This window comes from Pipistrellus kuhlii, unplaced genomic scaffold (genome assembly GCF_014108245.1).
Source record: "Pipistrellus kuhlii isolate mPipKuh1 unplaced genomic scaffold, mPipKuh1.p scaffold_m20_p_6, whole genome shotgun sequence".
Classification (NCBI taxonomy): Eukaryota; Metazoa; Chordata; class Mammalia; order Chiroptera; family Vespertilionidae; genus Pipistrellus; species Pipistrellus kuhlii.
The window spans coordinates 24,816,265-24,826,469 of NW_023425562.1; positions in this window are offsets into that span (position 1 = coordinate 24,816,265).

Below are 10,205 nucleotides of genomic sequence, written 5' to 3' on the forward strand. Positions count from 1 at the left end.
AAGCCCTGTGTGGCCATGTGAAGGAAAATAATAAGATTTAGTGTTCGTACACCAATGGGTAGGTCAGAGGATGCTAGATGGGAAGTTTGGATTTATTTTCTATGCATTTACAATCAAGGGTAACGTAAATTAAAAGAAACGAATATAAAATAATATTGAATGTAAACTGTAATTGGAAAAAATAAAAATATTTAATAAAAAATAAATTGCTTAAAATACATATGTCAAGATTTTGAAGAACCTGTTTTTTCTTGAACTTATGGCACTTAGAACCACATTGAATATAATGTATTGAACTTTAGTTGGAGGGCCAAAAATATATTTCATTGAAAAATATTTCCACAATATTGTCATTGAGATATTTTACAACAGTTTTTTAAAAAAATTATTGGATTTTGTACAAAAATGCCATTGTAATGCTAGAAAGAATCTGGAGTTTTAGCCAAAAGTTTGGGAAAAAATTGTTTGAATTTGGCACTAAGTTATCAAATTTAATTAATTTTAGATAAAGCAATACAAGATCTAAGTCAAGTAGTTAATATTTCTCTCAATAAACTATTTATTGTCATATACCAAATATCAAGTTAGTCCTGGCTGGTGTGCCTCAGTTGGTTGGATCATTGTCCCGAAGGATCATGGATTTGATTTCCAGTCAGGGCACATACCCAGGTTGTGGGTTTGATCCTTGGTTGGGGCATTTAAGGGAATCAGTTGATTGATGTTTCTTTCTCTCCATCTCACTTCCTCTCTCTAAAATCAGTGGAAATGTGCTTGGGTGAGGATTAAAAAAAAAAAAGCATCTGCAACTTAAGTAATGAAAAGTAAACCTTGATGGAGAGCTTGAAGTGCTGGAGCTGCAAAAGTAGTTCGGGCCCTAGCAGGTTTGCTCAGTGGTTAGATCGTGGGCCCACGGACTGAAGGGTTGAGAGTTCAATTCCATCAAAGGCATGTACCCCTGGTGTGTGTGTGTGTGTGTGTGTGTGTGTGTGTGTGTGTGTGTGTGAGAGAGAGAGAGAGAGAGAGAGAGAGAGAGCGCTCCAGCGGGGGGGGGGGGGTGGGAGAGTTGTCAGTTTGATTTTATTTTTATTTATTTTTATTTTTTTTAATACATTTTATTGATTTTTTACAGAGAGGAAGGGAGAGAGATAGAGAGCTAGAAACGTCGATGAGAGAGAAACATCGACCAGCTGCCTCTTGCACACCCCCCACCCGGGATGTGCCCGCAACTAACGTACATGCCCTTGACCGGAATCAAACCCGGGACCTTTCAGTCCGCAGACCGACGCTCTACCACTGAGCCAAACCGGTTTCGGCTGTCAGTTTGATTTTAAACATACAGAATTTAGTTTGCTAGCAATTGGTCAGGCAGGAGAGATCTCATAAGCAGACCTGGTGCTTAGAGATGAGTTAGGCTTAGAAGAGTGTGAAGTTATCGTCTATAAGTGTAGATGTGATTTCCAAGGGAGAAAATAAATAAACCAGGTTTAGGGGAAGACCCTGGGAGTAAGGGAGTCGCCCATGGTTAAGGGTGAGAAGGAGGAGAAGCAGTCAGGAAACAGGACACTCAATGGTTCAAGAAGTATAATAGATGGTTGCCTGGCTAGCGTGGCTCAGTGGTTGAGCGTTGACCTATGAACCAGGAAGTCACAGTTTGATTCCCGGTCAGGGCATATGCCCTCGTTGTGGACTCAGGCCTCAGTGTGGGGCTTGCAGGAAGTAGCCAATTAATGATTCTCTCTCATCGTTAATGCTATCTTACCCTCTCTGAAATAAATAAAAAAATTTTTTTAAAAAAAGAAGTAGATGATTGAATTAAGTAGCTTATTCCTTTGGTAAGTTTTGTGGCATACTGGTTAGGATGAAAATTTGTATGTTACCGCAGAAATCCCCAAAATCAATATCATAAACCAGATGAAGTTCAGGTGACAGTATATCTTATTGCTCCACTCCCGTAGGGGTGGTGCTGTGATCCACAAAATCCAGGATGGCTCATCATCTTTCCTTTTAATGCAGAACCTGGAAGTTAAACACATTACTTCTGCTCATGTCCCATTCATTGGCTATAACCTAGCCTATGACCACACATTTGAAATGAGGCTCAGAAATGTAGCTTTATTATGGAAAGTTATGTGCTGGCTAGAAATCACAATTACCCTGGAAGAAAGGAGAGGAGGGAATACAGTAAACTTGTGGGCTTGGACAAAGATGAAGAGAAAGAGGCAATGGAAATATAATTGGAGAAACCAGGCTTCCTCATGATTGTTAACATCGTTAACCTAAGAACAAAAGGCCTTTCAAAGCAAGAGGCAAGCAGCATTTATTTAGATAAATAAGAATAGCTATTTGGGCACACTGATTCAGGCGAAGCCCAAATAGTGTTCCAACCAGGAGACAAAGCATTGGATATTTATGAGAAGGGGAAGGGGGCAAATTCTCAACAGAAGGAAGGCATTTCTATTGGTGCAGATAAATTAACAGTGATATTAATTCTAAACAATGTTTTAAGCTTCCAGTCCAATAGTTAACTGTCTACTTTTTTTGTGATCTTTATACAAATTTTTTTTGCCAGGTTGCTTAGGCTCAGTCCAAAGGTAAATATTTTGCCCTGCTTTAAAGCATTCCAGTGATTTGAGGTATGTCCTGCAAGGCAGTTCCTCTGGCATAGCAGCTCTGGCTCCATTTTAAAGTGGCTCTGATTATATTGTTTCCATATATAACAGATGTATGCTGAACTGGGCAGACCAGGAAACATGGTTCTCTCAGCAGATATAGGCATTCTATGTTTCTGAGGCAGAAGCTCTTCAGAAGGAAGGGAAAGAAGGTAGGAAAAGGAAGGCATGCAGGAGGAGGCCTCTCAGGGAAGAATTCAGGAGGCTTTTCCACTTTGGGCATCAGAGATCAGAGAATGCCCAAGAGACACCCAAGGCATGACTGCTCAGGTCAGCAAGGGTACCTGAGAAACAGAACCAGTAGGATATCTATCTATCATTTATCTAGATAGCTATCATCTAACTATTAATAGAGCAATTAGGTCAAGGAATTAGCTTATATGATTGTGGGGTCCGGCTGGGCGAGTCTGAAATCCATAAGGTGGGCAAGCAGACTAGAAATTCTTGGATGAAGGAAGGAGGCAGTCCTCAGGAAGTATTTATTCTCCCTCAGCGAAACCTCAGTTCTGCACTTAGGGCCTTCTGCGGATTGGATGAGGCTCACATTATTGAAAATGATCTTTTAAAATTAAAGTAACTGACTGTAGATGTTAACTACAACTACAAAATAACTTCACAGCAGCACCTAGATGAGTGTTTGAACAACTGGGTACTCTATCCTAACCTCGTTGACACATAAAACTCACTGTTATAATGCTTAATCCAAATTCCAAAGCCTGGGCATAGGATGTTGACATCACCAGATACAAGTCTAGGAATAAGATGCTGGATCTGAGAGGCACCCAAAAGATTTCATTCTTTTTCCCTTTTCTGTGCTGGAACTGCTCTTTTTATTTTAATTATTATTATTATTATTATTTTTTTTTCTGCATAGAAGAAGAGAGAGAGAGAGAGAGAGTTAGAAACATCAATGAGGGAGAATCATTGATCAGCTGCCTCTTGCACACCCCCTATTGGGGATGTGCCCACAACCAGGTACATGCCCTTGACCAAATCAAACTCGGGACCTTTCACTCCACAGGCCGATACTCTATCCACTGAGCCAAACCGGACTCGGCTAATTATTTTTAAAATATATATATTTCTATTGATTTCAGAGAGAGAGGGAGAGAGAGATATCGAGAGACATCAATGACGAGAGAGAATTATTGATTGGCTTCCTCCTGCACGCCCCCCACTGAGGATCGAGCCCACAACCCGGGCATGTGTCCCTGACTGGAATTGAACCTGGGACCCTTCAGTCCCTAGGCCAACGCTCCATCCACTGAGCCAAACCAGCTAGGGCTTAATTTATTTTTTAATGCCATATATATATATATTTTTTTACATCTTCTGATCTTTTTTTTTTTTTTATCAAGTTAAAAAAACAACCAAGTACATAAAGCCGAAACTGGTTTGGCTCAGCTGAGAGTCTTGTGTTTGATTTCTGGTCAAGGGCATGTACCTGGGTTGCAGATTCAATCCCCAGCCCCAATGAGGTGCCTGCATGAGGCAACCAATTGATGTGTCTCTCTCACATTGATGTTTTTCTCTCTCTTTCTCCCCCTCTCCCACTCTAAAAAAAAAAAAATCAATGGAAAAAATATTCTGGGGTGAAGATTAAAACAAAACAAAAAAACACGACAGTTTGAATAGGTTTGAGAAAAAAAAAATCTAGAATTATTTAGCTCACATAGATTTAAACAGATTGACCTAATTTTCTAAGGGCTTAGGAAATGTCAGACCCAATTTCTCTCCTTTAATTTGCTGTTGTCTTTCGAATATAGGCCCCTCCTCAGAGTGACCTTCAAAAGTCCCAGGCTTTATAGTTTAAAGTCTAGCAGACGGAGAGCTTTTGTCTTCCACACAATTCTCACAGAAGTTCTGAAATTGAGTTTAATCAAATTGACTTGGTCCAAGTGTTCATTCCTGAACCATCACTGTGACCATAGGGGCCAGAACAAGTTGACTGGCCATTAATCTCATCCAAATCATGTGGACTGAGAATGTCCCAGGGGAGGTTATATCTATGATGGAAAATCAGGGAGCTACTTACAGAAGAAAGAATGCAGCCATCCACCCCTCTCTCCTCACCCCCCCCCCCCCCCCACACACCTGTTTGCAGCTTGCCACTGTGGAAAGAGCATTGGATATAGAGTCCAACAGACTTCCATTCCCATTCTATTCCCATTTTGGCTCAAATATTTAATAGTCAACTTGATTTATTTAAAATATCTGAGTTTCAGTTTTTTTTAATCTATCAAAGAGAGGTGATAATATGCAGTTGTGGTGAAGATTAAGTGAAATAACGCATGTGAAAACACCTTAGGAAAATGCCTGATCCGGAAAGTCTAATGTTTGCTAATTTTTGTTGTTGTTATTAACTAAAGCTTCTTTGTAGCATCCAGAGGCAATTTGGCCTTTCTTGCAAGAAAAAGTTATTATAAGAATATGTAATTATTACACTAGCTACCACTTACTGAGCATTTCCTGTTACCACTTCTGTTAGGCGCCTGGTATGGCTATGCAGACTGTGCTGCCCAGCTCCCCTGCGGCCAATCTCACGGAATCTAACGAGGATGGCGCCACCTAGGGGTGGCAGTGCAGCAGTCCATGCACTAATTCAATCCTCGGAAGAAAGTACAGTACCATTAACCCCATTTTGCAAAGAACTTTGTAATTTGGGTTAAGGAACTTTGCCAAGGTTCTTTGAGCATCGAGTAACATGAACAAATGGAAGTCGCACACTTTGGGGACACTTTACGGTGGCATTTAGAAAGAATCTTAAGATACAGAATTACAACCTCTTTTGGTTAAGTTTATTCTCACGTATCTCCGTTGTTGTTGTAGTTGCAATGGTAAATGGGAGGGTTTTTTTTTTTTTTTTTTAGTTTCTTTTTCTGAGAGTTCATTATTGGTGTATAAAAATGCTGTGTATTTCCACTTCACGGTACCAGCTTTGTCGGTGGCTGACCCTCCTGGCCCCAGCCAGCTCCAGGCTGAATGCTTCTCTATTTCCTCCAGGTGGCAGAAGCTGTCCCAGAGCCTCCGCTCCCCTCCCTGGCCATGTGTTGCTGGGCCCAGGAGCCAGCAGGAGAGCTCCATCCAGCCAGGCTCCCTCAACAGGGGGTGGTGGTCAATGCCTTATAATTCTTGGGCTGCAGCAGAATTCCTGAGGGAACCTGAGGTGTCTTTGGCAGTAGAGAAGCAGGGGGACATCCAAAAGGGGAAGAAATGCCAGAGGGGTGTCTTTTCTTGAAGCCACTGGCTTCTCCAGCAAGGAGTCCTTCTCCCCTTCCGGGGAGGGTGGTGGTACCTGGGGCAGGTGCACAGGCCCAGTTGCTTTATCTACCGACGGTCCATTGGCTCTCCCTCAGCCCCGTGATTGGCTCTTCTCCACAGCACATGTGGCCCAAGCCTGAGTCCTCATTCCCTCCTCTGGATACTAGGCATCAGTTGCCTTTTCTCTCACTGGAGTGAGATGTAGGGCCTGGAGTGGGGAGGAGAGGGGGTTAGGTCTATCTGCCCCTTTAAGAGAAGCCATTCGCTGCAGCTCAGCGAGGGCCAGTGTTTTCCCCTAGGTCACTTAGCAAACTGGGCTGAGATGGAGCCGTACCTCAATGTCATAAAGCCTTTCCCCTGACCGCTCTCCCCACCTGAGACTGGCCAAGGGGCCCAGTGAAGCTGGGGCGTAGAGGATATTCTGCCCAGGGTTCCCTGTCCTCCCCTCCATACATGCATCTCTCCAAATCCCAGTCCTGTCAGCCATTCCCTGTCTTAGAGTCTGGACACCTGGGGAAGTCCACACTTGGCAGCCTGGTGCCCCAGGTGCTGAGACCGGGGCTGGCCAAACTGTCGTGCCGGGACTCACTCCATTCTTCTCTTTGCACAATTCTGCACCCACGCAGTTCCAGAATTTTCCAACCTTTTCCTGGTCTCTCCCACCCCCCAATCCATGCCCTCTACACCTCCGTGAAGACCCCCGATGCCCTCTCTGCTACACCTCTCCCCTCCTCACCATGGCCAGCTCTGTGCCCGGGACTGGTGCACGGGGCTCAGTGAGCCCTGCTGGTACACTACACAGAGTAAAGGCCACGGTAGGGACGCTTCTGGGAAGGGTGCGAGGGCATTCCAGGTGCAGCATCAGCCTGTGCAAAGGGAGGCAGGGAAGTCACAGGAGATTCCAAATTCCTCCTGGGGTTTAATTACTGGACGTGTAAATATCTCCCGGGAGCAAGGGGAACTCTTGATGCACGTGACCGAGAAACATAGGCAGAAAGGAAGGTGATTCCTTCTGCTTTTGAGTAAGCAAAGAAACCAGAGAGTGATTTCTGAGGTTCCCCCCCCCCCCTATAGTTTTGCTTTTATAAAGTGAGAAATTATAGTCTGTCCCCTGCTTTTCAAAAGGACAAGAAATTCCTAATGTAGTGGCCCTGGGAAATAAAGGGGCAGCCGCGGGACCCCAAGGAGCATACCTTCGTCCCCTGGTGGTGTGGGGAGAGGAGGTCTCAGGACACAGCATGAAGCTACCGGACGGATGGCTGGGGCATCTGATTCCTCTCACCTCCTGCCTGGCAGCCACAGCGGGAAGGCTTCAGAACACTTCATCCTGCCTGACGCTGTGCAGGAGCTCCAGCGCCTGGCCTCACTTCGCCAGGAGGTGGTGCAGGTGAGCAAATGCAGAAGCAGCAGTGAATCGCCTGCCGGGTCCAGCCCACAGTCAGGCAGCAGGGTGTAGGGGTCCTGAGTCCTTTCCATTCCACTCCACTCCACTCCACTCCACTCCACTCCACTCCACTCCACTCCAGCACTGGCCAGACTACAGTTCATTTTCTTTGTTCCTTTGTCCCACTCAGCCTCCACCTGGATTCTGCCAACAGCTTCCTACCAGGTTGCCTGCTCCTGTCCACCCTGAGGTGTGGCCACCAGCATGACCTTTATAAAGTCCCACCCTGGCTTCCATGAGGGCCCACCCCGCCTGGCTCAGGCTGCTGATATAGCCGCCCGCCCAAAGCTGCTCTCCGTTCCTGCACAGCAGGCCTCTTCCAGGCCAGGGCCTTTGCACAGGCTGCCCCTGCACCTGGAATGCCCTTACTCTTTCGTGTTCATCTTACAGGCGTCTTCAAACTACGGCCCGCGGGCCACATGCGGCCCGCAGAGGAGTCTGATCCGGCCCGCCAGGTTTTTTGGGCAGTGAGCGCAGCCGAGGTGTTACAGTAGGAATTAGTAGTTCATATAGTCCGGCCCTCCAGCTCTCTGAGGGACCGTGATCTGGCCCCCACTTTAAAAAGTTTGAGGACCAGCAAACCCAAGCCCTTGGTCACTTGCTTGTGAGGGGAGCCCCACCAAAGCTCCCTAAGGCTACAGCCTCCCCCCCCCCTGGATCCTTCCGCTGTTTGGGCCACTTTGCTCGAACCAGAGAACCACCTAACCTGTGTGAGGACTCGTGTTTAGTGTCACACACTTCCTTGACTTCCGGGGAACGCATGCACGGCTTCATGTTAAAGGAGATTGGAGGTCACCCCGTAGGCAGGAGCCTTTCCTCGTCACTGCCCGCCCCCTGGATGTCACAGGGGTCTCTGAGATGGTCTCTGACTGAGCACCTGCATGTCCATTTGCCGTTGTTATCTGTGGTGGCACCCAAACTTCCATGTCCACATGAAGTTCTGCACAGGCTGTGCACAGGAGAATCATGGTGGTCTTAGACATTAGGCAGAATAATGGTTTTCTCCAAATGAACATCCTAATCCATGGAACTTGTAATGTGCAGTCCTTCCTCCATATCTGCGGGTTCCACATCCATGGAGTCAACCAACCACGGATCAATATTCAAGAAAAGAAATGTTATGTTGTGCAGAAACTGGTTTGGCTCGGCCTGCAGACTCAAGGGTCCCACATTCAATTACTGTCAAGGGCATGTGCCTTGTTTGCTATGCATCCCCCGTGTGGGGTGTGCAGGAGGCAGCTGATCGATGCTTCTTTCTCATCGGTGTTTCTAACCCTCTATCCTTCTCCCTTCCTCTCTGTAAAAATCAATAAGATATATTTTAAAAAAGAAATGTTATGTTGTTACTGATATGTGCTCTGTAGTTAGGTCTATGATGTGTCTGTACTGAACAAGTACAGACTTTTTTCTCGTCATTAAACAATACAGCATAACAACTATTTACACAGCATTTACGCTGTATTAGGTAATGTATGTGATCTGGAGATGATTTCAAAGTAAACAAGAGGCTGTCCATAGGTTATATGCAGTTACTGTCTACTTTAATAAGGGACTTGAGCATCAGCAGAGTTTGGTACGGGGAGGTCCTGGAACCAGTCGCTGTGACAGAGGGGAATGAGGTTACTGGTCAGCCTACCTTAAGACGGAAGGATATCCTGAATATCTGAGTGGGCTCAGTGTAATCAGAGGCTCCTTAAAAGTGGGAGAGGAGCCTCTTTTCCTCAGTGGACTGAAGGGTCATGGGTTTGATTCTGATCAAGGGTACGTACTTCGGTCGGGCACCTTCAGGAGGCAACCAATTGATGCATCTCTCTCTCTCAAGGATCTTACTTTCTCTGTCTCTCCCCTTCCCTTTCACTCTCTCTAAAAAAAAAAAAAAGAAAATCAATGGGAAAAATATCCTCAGGTGAGGATTAACAACAACAACAAAGTGGGAGAGGGAGTCCAACAGGGAGTGTGATAGCAGGAGCAGGGCGGGGCAAGAAGATGGCTGGATATGGAAATGGAGGAAGGAGCCGCAAGTTAAGAAATGCCATCGGTTGTACTTATATGCATGTAAAACTCTGGGGAGGGAGGATATTTATGGGAGGGGAGGGCAATGTTAAAACATGTACACAGATAATAATTAAAAAAAGAAAAAGAAAAAAAGAAATGCCATCGGCCTCCTAAAAAAGGCAAGGACAGACCCTTCCCAGAGCTTTGGAAGGAGTGCCGCCTGGTAGACACTCCAGTTTCAGCTCACAGAGATCCACGTTAGACTTCTGAGTTGCAGAAGTGTAGGAATAAGTGTGTGTTGTAATGAAGCCACGGAGTGTGTAAAGATTTGTTTGGCAGCAATAGGAAGCAAATGCAGGGATAATTACACTGCATTTTTGCCTGATGTGGGTTTAGACTCTAACCTCTCACAAGGTGCCATGTCGCTGTATTTGCACATCTCTTTTCTTCTCCAGATGTGAACTGGGTGAGAGCTCGGCCTTGTATCACGTCTCTCTGCCCTGAGCAGTGCCTGGCTCAGAGGAAGCGCTCAACTGACCAGCTTCTTGATCTTCTTCCTGCATGTCTTCTCTCTGAGCAGCGGCAAGATGTTCTCTAGCTTTATTCTGGGAATCCTGGTAGTGCCTAGTTCGGGGCTGAGCAGCTATATGGATTGAGTAGAGATAGGGAAAGGAGGAGAGAGTGACGTTTATCTGGAGCCAGGTGCTGTCAGATCCATGCCCCAGGGGGCCTCTGCCCTCTCCCTGGTCCACTCTCGCATGGCACACCCCCTGGGATGAAGCAGACCCAGGACTGGCACTATTCCCTTTGGTAACGTTGCTCTAAGACTCACAGCA